Genomic DNA, 18,388 nt, shown 5'->3' on the forward strand with positions numbered 1-18,388 from the left:
GAATGAATTAATTGATATTCTGCGTTGTCTGAAGTGCCAGACACTATACTAAGGTTTTTACATACATTTTCTCCTTTATCTCTCATGAGATAAACATTTACTACGGAAAAGCTAAAGCTTAAGGAGCTTATGTAATTTGTCCAAAGTCACATAGCAAAACTGAGAATTAAAACCAGGTCTTCCTGATTCTAAAATCTTTGCTCTCACCTTAGCAACTTTCGTAAACCAATAAACATTCTGTGAACCAAGCAATGGTGCATTATGCTAAAGTTTTCATAAGAAAGCCAAGGAAAAAAGTAGAAGATGCAAGAAAAGTGGCTGTGGCCCTAACTTTGTTACTGCTCTGACATGTGCTCATGTGCCAGGCATTCCATATAGTTCAAAATTACATGTGCTTTCAAACATTGGGTTCTAACTTCAAAGAACGAGAAGAGGCCTGATCTTTCTTTAAGAGCCACTGCCTCCTCTCCTCATACTTCCCTCTTCTTTCCTTCTTTCTTTGTCCACAGCTCGTGCTTCCTTTCAACTCACTATCTTCTTTCTTTGCTCTTTGGGCACCCTCGACACAAAGATAAAGAATGAGATAAAGTTATCGTACTAGTACAAGAAGGGAGATCTGGTGTGGGACAAGTATAAGAGAGTCAAACTCAGACAAAGAGGGATACTTAAAAGATAGGAGAAGTAACAAAATGAAACACGCAAAAACCTAGAGCACCCATGAAGAAAGATCTAGGACCCCAGAGACATGTGTGTCTGTGAGAGTGGGAGATAGGGCGTTCAGGAGTGGAGGGGAATAAAACCAAACGAGAATGACCCAGATATAAAAGGAATAGTGTTATGAAACTGAGAAGCAGCTTGCTACATTAGTACTTGGACAAAAACCTGAGTTGAAGTCTGTCATTCTTTTAATAATAGGAATGTCACAATTAAGACTAAAACTAACAAGCAAATAGAAATAAAGGATCTAGCTTGAAATCTCAAGTTTTCAGAAATAACGTTCTCCTCTTTGCATCTCCTAGCACTGTTGCAAAAAGTGACTCATACATACAAAGTCCAGAAAGGAACTAAGTTACAGTGCTTTAAAACAAAACAATCACCCTGGCATACTCGAAATTTTCCTTACATAAGTGAAAAGAAGGCTGAGAGAGAAAAATCCTTACTCACAGCGTGCCCAGAAATCCCATGCAGGCAGTTGGCTATTTGCCTCAGGATGTGCCCGGAACAGGGTGAAAACTTGAACATTTTGCACTTGTTCAGGTTCAAGTTGAGAAGCAGCCAAGCCTGTGGTCCCTGGGAGGTCTGACTGGGGACCTAGCTTGCTTTGTCTTCTTACCACCCACTGCATGCACTGCAGTGACAGGCTTGCAGGCCTCAAAGTGTGTTGTTCCTTGCAAGGCTGGGAGGTCAGAATGAATGGAAGGGTATCATTGCCTACCCCACACAGTTCTCCCACTGTTTGTCTGCAGGCGTAATGCTAATGCTTATAATATTCCATCCTGCTGCCTGAGGCTGGGGTGTTGTCATCAGATGAGGAGTGATACTGGAATAGGAGCTTTCTGTTCTCCATGCACAGCAGGGCATGTCACCCTACTCTCCAGAACCCAAAGTGAGCAAAGGAAATTCTCCAAAATTATATCTATTTATTTTTTTGACTTTCTGGTTTTGTATTTTTATACTTATTATAGGAAAATAAATGTGTTTTAATTTTTTTTCTTTTAAGAGCTAGTCACCTTTATTTCATCTCAAAGGGGAAAGATAGATATTTAGTAAGTGGTGCTTGGGATAATAGGGAAACTCCATTCTGAAAAACGTTCCAACTGGATCAAAGATTTAAATTCATAAAAGGAAATCTAAAGGTACTAGAAGAAGACATAGAAAAGACTGCCGTTAAATATGGTGAATTGACCATACACTTTTATCTCCTCTTCCTGTGGTAGGTTAAATAATGGCTCCCAAGGATATGTCCACATCCAAATCCCCAGAACGTATGAATGTTACCTTATATGACAAAGACTTTGCAGATGTGACTAAGTCAAGGTTCTTGAAATAGGGAGATTATCCTGGATTATATGAGTGGCCCCTAAATGCAACAACAAGCATCTTTATAGGAGAGAGAGACATGGGAGATGTGACACAGACAGAAGAGAAGGTGATGTGATCACAGAGGCAGAGACTGGAGTGATGTGGCCACAAGCCAAGGAATGCTGGCAGCTTCAGAAGCTGGAAGAGGCCAAAAATAGATTCTCCCTTAGAGCCTACAGAAGGAACATGGCCCTGACAATACCTTGATTTCAGCCCAGTGAAACTGAATTCAGAACTTCTGGCCTCCAGAAATGTGAGAGAATAGATTTCTGTAGTTTTAAGCCACTAATTTTGTGGTAATTTGTCATAGCAGCCATAGGAAACTAATACCTCCTGGATCCACCCAAACTTCACTAAAATAACAGTTAAGGGAGAGAAAATGATATAATTCATAAAGATAAAAAGAACAGCAGAGAAAGATTTCTAAAAATTTTAGGGAAAGATGGAAAATGAATGAAGGAGAGGCAGCTTACTTATCAGAGTAGAGAAAATTGCAACCTGAGAGCCTGCAGAAAGGGATGTCAACAAGACATGAGTTACTTCTCCCAGAGCGGTCATGCTGGGGGTCACCAAGCACCAAGCAGGGGCAGGAGTCAGGAGTAGGGCTGAAACTGGAGATAGAGCAGAAGTAGGAACAAGGACGTTGGGTCCCTCACCCCACCGCTTTCTGTGATGCTGGTCAGCCAGCTGGTCAGAGCTAGATGCATCCCTCTTTCTCATCCGCCCTCCCAGTCCATCACCCTGATCCCGCCAACACGTGAGCAATCCATCAGTTCTATGCACGTTCTTTCCATTGGAGGGAACTTGTCACAAAGTTCTCCCTAGATGCAAGGGGCCTGAGAGATGCCCTGCAGGGCTGGGTACTGGCTTCACTTCCCCACAACCACTCTGCACCATGGAAGGGAGATATGCTTTATGATGGCCCAAAAGCAGTGTCTGCCACACTCTCTAAGGCACATCATCCTAAAATTTCAGAATACTGAGAATAAGAGAAGATCCTAAAACCTTCCAGAATGAAAAACCAGGCCACATAAGGTGCTAAGGATCAGCAATTTGACACGCTTTGACAGGCTTTTCAACAGCAATACAGGATTCTAGAAGACAATAAAGCAATACCCTCAATATTCTGAGATAAAATATCTTGTTAACTGAAAAGTTTATATCCAGCCAAACTCGCAACAAGTGTAGGGGGAAAATAAAGGTATTTTCAGACATGCAAAGTCTCAAATAATTTGCCTACCACACATCATTTAGGAGGAAGCTACAAAGGGCACAATTAAACACAGTGTGGGTAAACAAGAAAGAGGAAGACATAGGATCCAGAAAGAAACAGAGGATGCACCCAGGAAAGCAGCCAAGAGGAAGTCCTAGGATGCCAGACATCTATCACACCTGGCAAACAACCATCCCAAGAACAGAGGCTTGTGCAGGTGTGAAAGGGAGACAACTAAGGAGAACAGTAAAACTGATGGATTATCTAATGTGTTTGAGAATTTGGGGGAAAATTATTACTAAGAGTTTGCCAAATTTGTTGGACCACCTGGAAAAAAAATAGTGATGGTATGTAGAAAACTAAGCCATTTGTACAGGAGTGAGGGGAATTAGCAATTATTAATGTCAGGAAAAGCAGAAGGTTATACAAGAAGAAGATATGGTTATAATATACTATTTGGTTCAGTGGTGAATAATATTTGATAGTCATAATTACGTAAACACTGACTTTTGACTTAACTAGACATTTTAATATAACTATATTGAGAAAGGGGGAAAGGGAAGTGAGGATTGGAGCTGGATAAGAGATTAAAAGCCTCAACAATTTCCTTTCTCGGATTGTAGTCTCTATATGTTTTTGAGATGTGTACAAGATTTATGTATAAAGAAGGTCACCACATCATTGAAAAAGAAATAGCAAAAACATATACCACCCAAATATCTGTCAGTTGGAGACTAGTTAAACTAGATCATGGTTAAATGGAGTACAGTGCAAGCATTAATAAAAGCCAACCCAGGGGCCGACCCAGTGGCATAGCAGTTGGGTTCACGTGCTCCACTTCGTGCGTTCGGATTCCGGGCTCGGACGTACACACCACTCATTAAGCCATGCTATGGCAGCGTCCCATATATAAAGTAGGGGAAGATTGGCACAGATGTTAGCTCAGCGACAATCTTCCTCAAGCAAAAAGAAGAGGATTGGCAACAGATGTTAGCTCAGGGCCAATCTTCCCCACACACACACAAAAAAAGCCAACCCACTATATGCTGACATGAACTGTCTCCCGATAGTGAAAACAAAACACATAAAAATACAGTGGAGAATAGTGAGTCCAGTCCAATACACTACAACTTTGGGGGGGGGGGAATAAATATATGTATCCATATGTGTACATGCACAAACATTGAATCTTGTGTATGGACACAATCTCTGGAAAGGTACACAAGAAACTGCTAATAGTGATTGAGTCTATGGAGGGGAACTGTGGGCAGGTGGGCAGGGATAGGTAAGAGACCCATTTTTTCACTATATACTATTTTGTTATTTAAAATTTTATGCTAGTAAATGTATTACCTATTCAAATGAATAATTTTTTAAACGGAGGGAAAACCCATCTGGCAAAAGGAAGAAAAATTAAAAAAAAAACAGAATTCATACCTTTTAATGTCTCAGCTTAATACATCAAATATCATCTTAAAATGTCATTTCAGTATTTTTAGCATTTTTCCTTTAGGTGGCAGCAACTGCATTGTTTTTTGTACCATTCATCTGTCTAGCCTTGAGAATCAGGTCAACAATAGTGTTTGGATGTCTTATTTTTCCTCCTCATTGGAAAAAATTTCTTAAAATGTTTAAGCATATATTTACAAAATGCATGGCCTGGAAATGTTCCTGAGCATTGTTATTAAAAAAAAAAAAAAAAAAAAAAAGCAGAGTACAAATTTGAGGGGAATGTAAAACAGACTGGGAAGATATTCACCAAAATGTTCACAATGATTATCTCTGGGTAGTAGAGTAATTAATAGGTGAATTTGTGTTTCTCTTTGTGCCTTTCCAATTTTTTTACAATGAACATGGTATTTTTAAAAATCTTGTTTAGCCTCCAAGCCAGACCCTTGCCCTCAGAGCCTTCTCAGGCCCTGGATAATTGAAGATGGCATTGGCTTCAGTGTTATCTGGCACCTAAACATTTCCAATATCACCAGGCTCTTTAATTTCTTAACTGTGGAATGAGTAAAATGACAGAAACTTTAGGCACATAATAGGACTATTGAAGGAGACATTGAGGGGTAAAGGATCTTCTTAATACTCCTCAAATCCCAAAGCAGATTTACCGTGAAGTTAATAAAGCTTATGCTTCAGGCCCCACCCCCCTCGCTTGCACTGATCCCTTTCAAAACATCGCATCTCATTTTGAATTCATAACTTTGTATTCTTTTCCTTACGTAGCCCATCAATTCTCCAGTCACAGAACCTACCAAACCAAGATCTACCATTGCCAAAGCACACCACGATACTCTTTGACAACTCTATATCCTGTGTGAGACAGTCTAGTTCTAATCTATGTTTGAGGGGGTGTGGGGGGACTGGATACCTGTAAGCTCCCCACTAAACTGGGAGGCCAAATCTCACACACACTTGCACGCCTTTTGCCTAGCATGCCTGGCACGTTTCAGGTATTTAGAAACCATTTGTAGCACTGTTAAATGGAGGTGAATTTTCATGGAGAGTAAAAGCCTTCCTGACCAATTCCTTATTCATGGAGTAGTTGAGGGTAGTCCTTGTAGAGCTGTGCCTGGTGCCGAGCAGAAAGGGTGCTCCTATCTAAAATAACAAACAGTGCCACAGAAACGACTCCTCCTCCCCAGAGGAGCCATTGGGACTGGTGGGTGGATCCCGCCAGGTGAGTCATCAGATGCAACAGCACAGTGTGACTCTGTGCCAGGCTGAGGAAAAGGACTCCAGCTCCCCTCTTTGAAAAGATGCATCAGCATATTTATCCGTGAAACAGAGAAGAAAACAAATCTGGTGTGTGACTTATAAATCTCTCAAACACAGGAATGCAAACTGGGACATCGGATGAGAAGACTGAGAATAAAAAAATCAGGTGCCATATGACCCAGCAGTTCCACCTCTGGGCATATACCCAAAAGAAATGAAAGCAGGGACTTCAACAGATATTTGTACACCCATGTTCATAGCAGCATTATTCACAATAGCAAAAGTGAAAGCAACCTGTGTCCACCGACAGATGAACGGATATACCAAATGTGGTGTATGCATACAATGCAATATTATTTGGTCTTGAAAAGGAATTAAATTCTGACACATACTACATTGAACCTTGAGAACATTATACTAAGTGAAATAAACCTGTCACAAAAAGACAAATATTGCATGATTTCACTTACACGAGGTATCTAGAGTAGTCAAATTCATAGAGACAGAAAGTAGAATGGTGGTTGCCAGGGACTAGGGGGAGTGGGAAATAGGGAGTTATTGTTCAATGGGTACAGAGTTTCAGTTTTGCAAGATGAAAAGAGTTCTGGAGATGGATGGTAGGGATGGTTTCATATCAATGTGAATGTACTTAATGCCACTGAACTGTACACTTAAAAATGGTTAAAATTACAAATTTTATGTTATGTATATTTTATTACAATTTTTAAAAATGTGCCAAAAGACTAGCCAGATGGAAGGAGGAAGTAAGAAATATTTTCCTATATTTTGCCAATATCTTAATGAGAAGGGATTGGATGTTTATTCCAGAACTGTTCTGTAATATCGATGTGAATTATTTGTGGATGTTAATAACAATTGTTAATATCTAATGAGGCCCTTACTATGTGTCAGGGACTGTTCTAAGGGATTTATGTACATTACCTTATTTCTCAAAACCAGCCTGTGAGGCAGATACTGTTATTATGGTCATTTTCAAGTTCAGAAAAGTGAAGCTTAGAAAGTTTAAATCATTTGCCCAGGTTGCAGGGTTAGTGCATGGTAGACTCTAGCTTTGACCTCAGACTTACTACTGTTAAGCATATTGCTCATTTCAGAGTTTGAGTTTTGTTTTTTATAATAAAAAAATTTTTGATTGTCTTTGTCTTAGGTTAAACACTTACTAAGGAATTTCTAAGGAAAGGAATCTGAATCAGGAGAATCCAAACGACACTGATATGTCCAGAGAATATAAGAGTTGAACAGTGCCTCTTACAGAATTGTGCTTGACACAATGCCTCGGCAAGAGCCCCCTCATATTTACTATGGAGTTGGGGTACTCAAATCTAAATCCAGAGGTAAAGGGATGGGAAAAGCAACAATGACCAAATTTTCCTTCTTAGGTACAAATAACTCTGTAAAATAATTCTAATGTGTCACTTTAAAACTTTTTTATTTCCAGACTTTATAACTGTAATTCCTGGCACATTGTTCAGCATTAATTTTTTTTTTAATAAGCATAAACTGGACAAAACATTGAAACCAACTAAGGAATGCAAAGATTGTATTCTGTTAGTTTATAGGACTCCACCCTCCCCCAAAGGATTATCTAGATGGGTTATTGTATTTGCTTTTCAAATGTGTGTATTTACACACACACACACATGCACACACACACGCACATATACACACACAATGGTGGATTAAGCTCATGCATTTACCTCTACTACCTTCCATATTCCCATCAAAGTAACGGAGAAGATTCTTTAAAGAGAATGAGATAATAACAGCAATAGGAAACAAGAAAGAGTGTCATCAGCAGACTACAGGTTTTGAGAAATTTCTGAAAGAGAGAAAGCAGATGGATGAGCTGATGAAAAAATGTAGCAAACGGCAGGCCAGGGCACAAGAAATGAGCATGTGTTTTCCCAAGCGAGCCCTAGAAGGGAGCTCACCCTCAATCAACAATACAATGATGGGCTGTGGGGCAATCATCAGTGGCCTCATTAAAGAACTGGATTCAGTGCCTAGGGACAGCTGGGCCCCTCTCTTCTGACCTGCGTAAACAGAACTTGGCAGCTGAGACTTCTGCCTTCAGGCTAAAAGCCAGCAGCACTGCCCTCTAGAAAGCAAGCTGATAGCTCAGAGAGGGTTCCTGGTGAAGATTTTGCACCTAACAGGAGATGATAGTGAAGAAGTTCTAAATCGGTTCAAAACTCAGAGGGGAAATAATCAGACTTAAAATGCACCTCCACCCCCTCCACCTGGAAACCTCTGTGTTCCGAGGCTGCTTTCTTGCTCTTTGCCCACAGGAAACCCTACAGGGAAGCCTTCCTGTCCACAAACCCCACCTACTTATACGAAAACTACTGTCAGTCATTCTGTTCCAGAGAAAAAGCTTCTTGAGGAAACAAACCTCAACAATTGAAGAGGAAACCCACAACTACCTGTACTCAATTAAGGTGTTTGTTTAGTTCTTAATTCATTCACATAAATAGACAGGGAACATCACACTTGTGAGAGAAAACAGTACAAAAGGGAAAGCCTTAGAAAAAGAAATAAAATAACTGAGGCGCTGGGCCCGTGGCGTAGCGGTTAAGTGCCCGCGCTGGGCTGCTGGCAGCCCGGGTTCGCATGGTTCGGATCCCGGGCGCACACCGACGCACCACTTGGAAAGCCAGGCTGTGGCGGTTTCCCACATAAAGTGGAGGAAGATGGGCACAAATGTTAGCCCAGGGCCAGTCTTCCTCAGCAAAAAGAGGAGGATTGGCATGGATGTTAGCTCAGGGCTGATCTTCCTCACAAAAAAAAAAAAAAGAAAGAAAGAAAATAACTGAGACTGAAGGGAAAAGGTAATCCAAGCAGTTAAAGAGAATTTTTTTTTAACAACCTCATCAATATACGCATAAATCAATCACATTCCTAACACCTATATTAGCCAATTAAGAAAATTCGTATTTAAAACAATTCCAGTAAGAGCAATAAAAATGCTAGTCAGTATCATCAGAGGAATTTATAACCTACTACGTTCTTAAGACAATTACAGTTTGTGATGAAAAGTAACAGAGAAGATGAAAGAGTTCTTGGAAACTAAAAATAAAAATTTCAGTGGAATTGCTTACTAATAATATAGACGCAACAGAAGATCAAGTTGGTGACCTGAAAGATAAAGTAAAGGGAGTAAAATGACAGAAAATATGAGAAAAAATTAAGACGCATGGAAGTTAGTGCTAGGAAATCTAATATTTATCTAAATGTGATTCTAGAAGGTATATGGACTATGGAGAAAAAAAAAGTCAAGAAAATAATAAGATAAATTTTCTTATATTAAAGAGATTTTAGAATGACAAAGCCCACCAATTACAGAGCAGGAAAAACAAACAAACAAAAGCACATCTAGACACGCTGGTGAAATTTTAGAACTCTAAGAACAAAAAGAAAATCTTAAAAGCTTCCAAACGGGGGAAATAAAAGAGAACAACAATCTGTCATCCAATTTCTTTTCAGCAGTACTAGTCACTAGAAGACAATTCATTAATGAAACTAGTATGTATTGAGTGTACACTGTGTGCTGGACACTGTTCTGGGTCCTTGAGATGTATCGGTGAACCAAACAGACCCAAATCCTGCCGTGGTGGATCTCACGTTCTATTGGCAGAATGTCTCAAAGTTCTGAAGGGAAAAATGGATCTTGGAATTCTAAACCTGGCCAAACTATCAATCAAATGTGAGGGCTGAAAAAAGACCATTTTTAGACATTAAAGAATTCAGAGAGCTTACTTCCTATGCAAAGCAAAACAAAAACTCAATTAAGTAATCCAACGAATTGTAATCCAAGAAAGAAAACAAGAAGCAACTGCATCTGAGTATGACCCGGAGGAAGTGAAGAACGCAAGAAAAGGAGGAAAGGGAGGGAGAGAGGAGGATCTATTAGCTCTTCAAGCTTAGAAGAATCTCATTTAAGCTGCAAAATTTCAATTAAATAAGATCACATTTCCTTCTCGATGGGACTTCACCCACACTACTCAGTTGATAACAACAGCTGGCAGTTATAGAGGATCTATGTGCCTGGCATGCGCTGAAGGGTTTCTATGGATTAACTTTTTTAATCTTCAGAAGACTTAATTATAATTACAGAGCAGAATGTAAATATAGTCTTTTTCTCATGACCGTGTATTTATATATATATATATATATATATGCACACACATATAAAAAAATTAAGAAGTGTACCGTCTTACATAACTGGGAATCAAAAGACTCCAGCTAAATAAATAAATCCAGAAATAGAAGTTTAAATACGTTAAAGTTTCAAAAAGCATAATTCTAAATATAATTTTTAGAAAAATTATAAATGTAATTATATTATGAATAATACAATATAACTAACACAAATTGGGAGATGGAGGGGAACAGAGAAGTTGGCAGGAAGTATAAACACAAGAAATTCCTCGTCTTTCCTAGGTGGACGTCAGTAGATACTTTCTATACCTGATAAATTGAGACATAGAGCTGTAGGCATATTATTTTAAACATTTTAAATAACTGCTACACAATCTAACCACAGTAGTGTCCTGAAGAGGGGGCCTAGGCTGGAATGGTATGGAGATCATATTCATTTTATGTTTTTCTGTACTGAAAAAACTTTTTTCTTATTCTGTGCATGTAAAACTGCTTTAAAATAGTAATCAACTACTTCAACAATAATAAATACATTAATATTTTTGAAGAATGGAAACACACTAATCTTTTCCGCAAACATAGCAATAACATTTAACACAAGTAAGTGTGATAGAAAGATGAATTGCCTAGCCATAGCGGCTACACGTCCTCACAGGCTCGTGGCTTTTAGGAAAAGCGTCTTAGGTCCAAGAAAGTTTAGCATATTATTTACCTGACTTTTCTAAGTTGAAAAGAAAAAATAAAACCCACTCTCCAGCTTTCCTGATGTCGAATATGGGGAAAGTCGCAAATATTGTGTGTCCCAACCTTGTTGACCCTACAAATGACTCAAAAACTGATGAACGAAAGACTTTGGACTTTCAAAGAAGGAATTCGTCACTGAGGATTACACATCTGTCACACTAGAATAAAAGGCAGTCTGTGTTAAGCAACCTGCTTTAACAGTTAATGTTTATTGAGCCACGAAATGCCGTAGCAGGGTGGACAGAGCGCGGACCAGAAAGTCTTTCCATCCCAGCTCTGGCCCCAGCTAGCCTAGTGACCTGAGGCCACCACTTAATGTTCAGTTCCTTCGTTTGTAGAGTGTGGATAGGTTGACTCTCCTCACTACTTCATATGGTCCCTGTGAGGATCAGAAAGGATAAATCAAATGAAAGTCTTTTAAAATATTACAAAGTGCTCTGAGATTACAATGTAGCATTATTTATTTGGGTGATAGAATTTCAAAGTTGGAAAGAACTTAGAAATTATCTAGTCAAATATCTTTATTCCACAGTTTCTTTTCCTCATCCATTACTTGCCTGGTGCCACTCCATATATATATATTTTTTTTTTTTTTTGGTGAGGAAGATTAGCCCTGAGCTAACATCTGCCAATCCTCCTCTTTTTTTTTGCTGAGGAAGACTGGCCCTGGGCTAACATCTGTGCCCATCTTCCTCCACTTTATATGGGACGCTGCCACAACATGGCTTGACAAACGGTGCATCAGTGTGCGCCCGGGATCCAAACCGGTGAACCCCGGGCCACCGCAGCAGAGGGTGCGCACTTAACCGCTTGCACCACTGGGCTGGCCCCTCCATATATTATTCTTAATAGTCTTACAATAGAAATTGATTTAAAATTATATACTTCTGAACTATGTCGTCTTCTAAAGTTACAAAGAATTATAGGCTATTAATGCTGCAAGGAACTTTGCCAGTCGTCTCATCTCATCCCCTTGTTTTAGTAAACAGAAAGCAACAGCAGGCCAGACAGGGTGGCCGACCTAAGATAAACACAGGACAATGAACTCAGACCTTGGATTAGAACCCCTGTCCTCAGACTCACAATCACATAATCCTTTCCCACATCACTGCTGAAGCAAGAAAAGAATGGCCATTTATGAATAATCACAGTTAAGTAAAGTATATACTGCGCCGATGAGGGTGTGCTAATTTTTTCTAACCATTTTTGTAATGTTCAAGAGATTTTTCTTTCTTCAAAAAGCAATTATGTGACAAAGTGAACTTAACAACAAAAATGTAAATATGAAGAAAAAAATGTTTAAAGAAAAAATTAATTACGCTTGAAAAATAATATAAATACACAGACTCAAGTCTATTCTCTAAATAAAACTAAGATTGGAAGTATCAGAACAATTAGGCATTGAATAGTCAAATTAATTTCCAACATTTCAGTAAAACTTGATCTCATTTAGTCCCTCATACAAACCCTTGGAAGAGAGGCAGAAGAGTATGAATGGTTAAGAACAAAGTTTTAAGTCAAGACATGAGATCAAATTCTAGCTCTGCCATTTACTAGATATGTAAATTTTGAAAATATACTCAACTTCCCTAAGCCTCGACTTCCTCATCTGTATTATGGGAATAGTGGTAATCATTACTTCTTAGGGTTGTTGTGAGGATTAAAAAGTAATTCACATAATTTGATAATTGGGACTACTCTGTTACGACTCGGGATTTTTACAGAGGGAGAAATGAGAGCTCGTAGCAATTATTTGCTCAAGATTGCTCAGCTAATAAGTGGTAGAGACTACACTGAAAGCTCTGTCTTCCAACTCTATTCTTTCCACCTCACTGCTCAGCATCCCTACGTCATCATTAACTCATGAAAAATCCTTCCCCAAACCCCCACTCTACTGCCAGGCTTTGCTAAAAGCTCCAGCTCTTTCCATGAGCAAAAGAGAGATTTTCCTCCTAAATAGAAGAGCTCTTTCAGCCAATTTCAGATGATACAGCCTCTAAACGGTTGCGTCTCTTGCCTGCCAAAGGGAGTCACTTGATTCTTTCAAGTCCATAGCCCCCTTGCACTGGGGAGGGGTGGGGCAGGGGGGCTGCCTATCTGTGTCACACAACCCTCTACAGGTACTGTGCTTGTATCCTCCTTACTGACCCTGAACTTGTGTCTGTGAGGAGGCACGTGCCCTCCACTCCCTTTCTGCTGCCAGGACTGGGAAGACGTTTATCCTTTTTCATCCAGGTATCTGAGTGCTGGCTCTTCAACACTCAAATCCTCCTCAAGCTCCCTTGATTTTTCTCTGAGGGACCTCATGCAAATTTGACTACCCCATCCTAGAAGTTAGGGGACCTGGTTTTCTTAGTTTTGTATCTTTTAGAGCCCAGCATGAGCTGACACATCATTAGCACTCCATTAATATTTGCTGGAAAAAAGTTGGAAAAAAGAAAGGAGTGAAGGGAGAGAGGAAGAGGGAGAGGGAGGGAGGAAGCAGTGGTCTTACTTGTCACTCTAGAGTTGATGAAAAAGATAAGAATGAGGTCACCTTCCTAGTTCCAAAAGCATTTAGCAACATTTATACATTTATTTATCTACTTTCTATATCTGGAAGTATTGATAACAGAGAAATCACTTTAACTTTAGTCTCAGAAATCACATTTAAAATTTAGGAGATGTGTGTATGTGTGTAAGTCTGAGTTGAACTGGGACCATGAGAGTTGAATTTCCAGTATGAGTGGAGTCCAATAGCAGGACATGGAGATTAAAAGCCCTAAGTTCTTACAGACATGCCTCCAAGCTGCTATGTAAACCTGGGTAAATCATACTCTCAGAACTGTTAAAATGGAAGTAATTCTAAAGGATGTCACTCTTACATTATTGTCATAGACAATAATGATAATGCATTTTAAATAGTAAATTTTATTTTATTTTTTTATTTTATTTTTTTGCTGAGGAAGATTAGTCTTGACCTAACATCAGCTGCCAATCTTCCTCTTTTTTTTTTTATACATGAGCTGCCACCACAGCATGGCCACTGACAGACGAGTGGTGTAGGTCCACACCCAGGAACCGAACCCAGGCTGCCAAAGCAGAGTGCACTGAACTTAACCACTAGGACACTGGGGCTGGCCCTAAATAGTCAATTTTAACAGGATCCATGGAAATGATTATTGCACTATGCGAATTTTCGCAGTGCCTATTGATTGATCTTTATGGACCATATTCTATCATTTGAGTTTTTTCTATTTGTACTTTCTCCCTGCCTCAACTAATATCTCTAGGATTCATGACTTTTGGCTATACAGCCATTTGTTCCCAATATTCTATTTCTGAAATGACTTTAGAATCTGTTCGTGGCCTCTGTCTTCCCACTGTGACTCTCCTAGTCTTTTAATAAATCTCACTTAGAAGCAATAGCCTCCTAACATTTATGCCTACCTTTTTTTTTTTTTAAAGATTTTATTTATTTATTTATTTTATTTCCCCCCAAAGCCCCAGTAGATAGTTGTATGTCATAGCTGCACATCCTTCTAGTTGCTGTATGTGGGACGCGGCCTCAGCATGGCCGGAGAAGGGGTGTGTCGATGCCTGCCCGGGATCTGAACCCCGGCTGCCAGCAGCGGAGCACGCGCACTTAACTGCTAAGCCACGGGGCCAGCCCTATGCCTACCTTTTTAACAATCATTCTCCATTATGTCTGCTTCATTCTAGGACATTTAAATAAATTCAGATTGCCCATGCCATGTATCTCTGGAAGTATGTAACAGCTCAACTTTTGGCCTCAGCTATTATGGATACATCCCTCAATATTCTCTGGTCTCCAATCCCTTGGCATTCTATTCCAGCTCCTAATACCAGTCGCAGACTCTACTGGCTTTGATTACGTGGGTGGACATGCTTCTCTTTCATTCTGCATTCTCTTTGACCTAACGTCATTCTTATTCATAAACTCTTATCTGCAACTGTGGGTAAAAAGTATTTTCACTGCCCAGTCTAGCTATGACTGATGCATTCTAGCCCACCAGCCTACTCATCATGAAAAGGAGACCAGGCAAAGTCTGTCATTCAAGTGTCGTTCCAGTGCTCAACTTGTAACATGGTATACTCTCTGATTCCAGTGCCAACAACAAAATGTCAGTGTGTTTGTTCAAGGTTTTATGACTTGGCTGGATATGAGGCACAAAGGATCTTTGGCAACAGAAGGCTGGTGGGAAGGAAAACAGAAGCCAGCTCTTCAGAAACATGCACCAGTGCAACGGAAGGTGGATTGGAGGAATTGACCAAGCTTCCAAGGCAGGTCCTATAGAAGGTTATTAGGTGAGGCAAAGGCTGGGAGGCTCAACAGTCTCGGCTACCAATCCAGAAGTTGTTGGTCCTGCCACGGACGCAGATGTGGGTGGTGGTCAGCCAGGCTGGCAGCAAATTACATTTCAAGTTTTCACCTTAAAAACTACACATATAAATCCTTGCTGAAGACTCTATTTCATTCCTTCAATAAATAGTTAGGCACCAACTATATACCAAGCGTTGTGTTAGGCTTTGAGTACACAATGGAAAAGGAAAGCAGGCGTGGTGACTTGGCAAGCTTTGTTAAATAACTTGGCATGTACATTCTTCTTTATTGTCTTGTCAATATTAGAATAGGTTTTGGACCAGTAGTTGTGGCTTCTAGCCAGTGCATTTATGCAAACAATTCTCAGGTGTACCACAAATATGTGGCCAAGACAACCTTATAGCCTCTATTCCTGCTCTGGAATAATAACACAATTTTTCAGTAAAAGAAATCCTTCATAGGCAAATATCAAAAATACACACGGTGATTTCTGGATGTTTTGAATTTTCCAAGCATCTTTTTCAACTGGCCATCTCTCTATATTCAGTTCTAAAATCCCAACCTGAAATCTTGGATAGTTAATCATCACAACACAGTTTTCAACAATATACTCATGTGTTTATGCTAACTGTCAAGACTACTTGGTGACCCAACATGAAATGATTACATTGAACTTGCTTCTTATAGCAGGATTGGTAACAACAGCAAAAAAATTGGTCTCCTGAGAAGAAACTAGTTCATATCACTGAGAATCAGTGTCCAGTGAGAAAGAACACTTACATAAATAAAGAGACATGTCATATTCTTGGCTTGGAAGACACATTGTAAAGGTGTCAGTTTTTTCTAAAACCAATCTATAAATTTATTACAGCCCAATAAAATTCTAATGGAATTCTTTTGGAACTGGGCAACACAATTTTAAAATCTCAAGAATAAACATGTGCAAGAATAGTGAGGAAGATCCTAATACAGAAGAATATTAGTGAGGACTTTGCCAGTTATTTAAACTGCAGTATTTACTGCCATCATAGTGCTGCAGGAACAGACAGATGATGAATAAAACAAAATATTGAGTACAGAAGTAGATCCTAATATAAATGGCATTCGATTATATAATAAAGTGGTGAAAATAAATGTGTTATTCAGACAACTGGGTAGTCATTTGGAAAAAGAATCAAGTTGGATTCCTACCTTGAACTTCCAGATGGAATAAAGATTTAAATTTTTGAAAAATTATAAGTACTAAAACCTTTTAGATGAATATTTTTAGAATTTTTAAAAGAAGGAGGGCTTGAAGCCTGGCACTTGGCTGTCCAGGCATCAGATTCACCCCCTCTAAGGGAGGGATTCCCCACCGTGAGTGGTCTTGGTGGGACAGAGTGCATTGCCTCCTACTTTAGGAGTGAAAGGATCAATCCTCCTCCAGCCCACACATATGGCCTTGTGGAGAACTCACTGTGACTTGCTGACTAAAGAAGAAAATGTTCAAGACTGGTTTTCAGATGGCTTTTCCCTGATATACAGACATAGCACAATTACTGTTGCAAGTTCCAGCCCCTTAGGCATGGCCTTGAAGGACAATTGGGAAGGAACGTCTTCTTGGGGTTAGAACTCTAAGTAGTACATCTCATTGCCAACCTTCTTGGGAGGAACAATGGCCTTGGGTTTAGAATCCAAGGAAAAAAGGCTTCAGTCAAGGGACACATTCAAGATTCCACTGAATCGGAAAATGAAACTCTTACCTTGCCATTTCTTGGCACACAGACAGAAAAGAATGTTCAAGTGTAGGCTGGTTGATTAATTCTGACTATAAAGGGAAAGAGAGTTATTGTAGCATAATGAGGGCAGAGAGGTGATCCCCAGATACACCTCCTCAAAACTCCATGACCAGTGTTAAAAGTTAGTGGGGGACGTTAGTGACACCACACAGACAGGGCTGCTAAGGCCCAGATACCTTGGAAATGAACATTCGGGTCACCCCAACAAGTAGAGAACCCCAACCAGCTAAAGAGTAAGTGGAGGACAAAGAATCAGTTTTGTCATTTCAAGACAGTATAAGTGTCTTTTGGTTTATGAATCCCAGGAAGCAGACTGACTCATGGTAATATGTCAGTATATCCCCATTTTAAGCACAAAGTCTGTCCAAGGTTCAGAGAGGAAGATACATTTTCTTCCTTACCAATAGTTCTGCAGAAGAAGTTTATACCTTCTGCTATTTTTTATCTTGCTCTCTTCAACCTTTCTCACCCCCCGCCTCCTCGCCCTTGGACATCTCAGTCTTCCTGCTCTACAATACTGATACTTTGCTGTTTGTAGTCCCTCAATTCACCAGGCTATTTCCACCTCCATACACTCACACCTTGTGATCTTCCTCACCCTCCTCCCGTGGCTGCTCACCTACTACCATTTGAGGTTAACAGTCTTCTCTGAAGCCTCACGAGTATATGCCCAACAGAACTGACGACTTCCTCCTTACTTCCGTCAGAGTACCTATAATACTTTACTGGCGTTATAGGTTTACATGTTTGTCTCTGCTTACCAGACTTACCTTTAAAACCTCAGGTCTTGGCACCGAGAATAGTACATAGTAGGTGCTCAACAACGCTCCTGGACTAAACTGATGAATCACCAATGTTAGAAGCAGGTTGAGAATGAATAGATCTTCAGCCATAGACTTTAAATGGAACAAATATTCCTCTAGGTTTACTCTACACTGAATAACTAAAGCTTAAATCCACAAGCACTTAGAAAGAGCCAGAATTAATTTTGTCCTCTAGAACATGTAAAATATAACTACTTTTCAGACCCAATATTTAAGGGGGAAAGGTTAGGTCAGCTTCCAGGCCTGTGGGTCCAAAAAGATCAGAATAACAACCAGTCAGCCCTTTTCTGCCCTTGGCCCTGACACGTGACTCACCTCTCTCTTTTCTGTTCAAAGGGCAAAAGGAAGTTATATAAGTCCAAGTCTTTAGTGCATTTGTCAGGATTGGCAGCTTCATTGATAATTAAGGCTCAGAAGAGTTCAGTACTATTGCTACATGTTGCATTTTGCATTTTTGTTACAAACTTCAGCCCCTCACTGATCCAATTCTTCTTCCTTTCCCTAACATTTTCCCTAGGTATGA

Source organism: Diceros bicornis, chromosome 7 (assembly GCF_020826845.1).
Source record: "Diceros bicornis minor isolate mBicDic1 chromosome 7, mDicBic1.mat.cur, whole genome shotgun sequence".
NCBI lineage: Eukaryota > Metazoa > Chordata > Mammalia > Perissodactyla > Rhinocerotidae > Diceros > Diceros bicornis.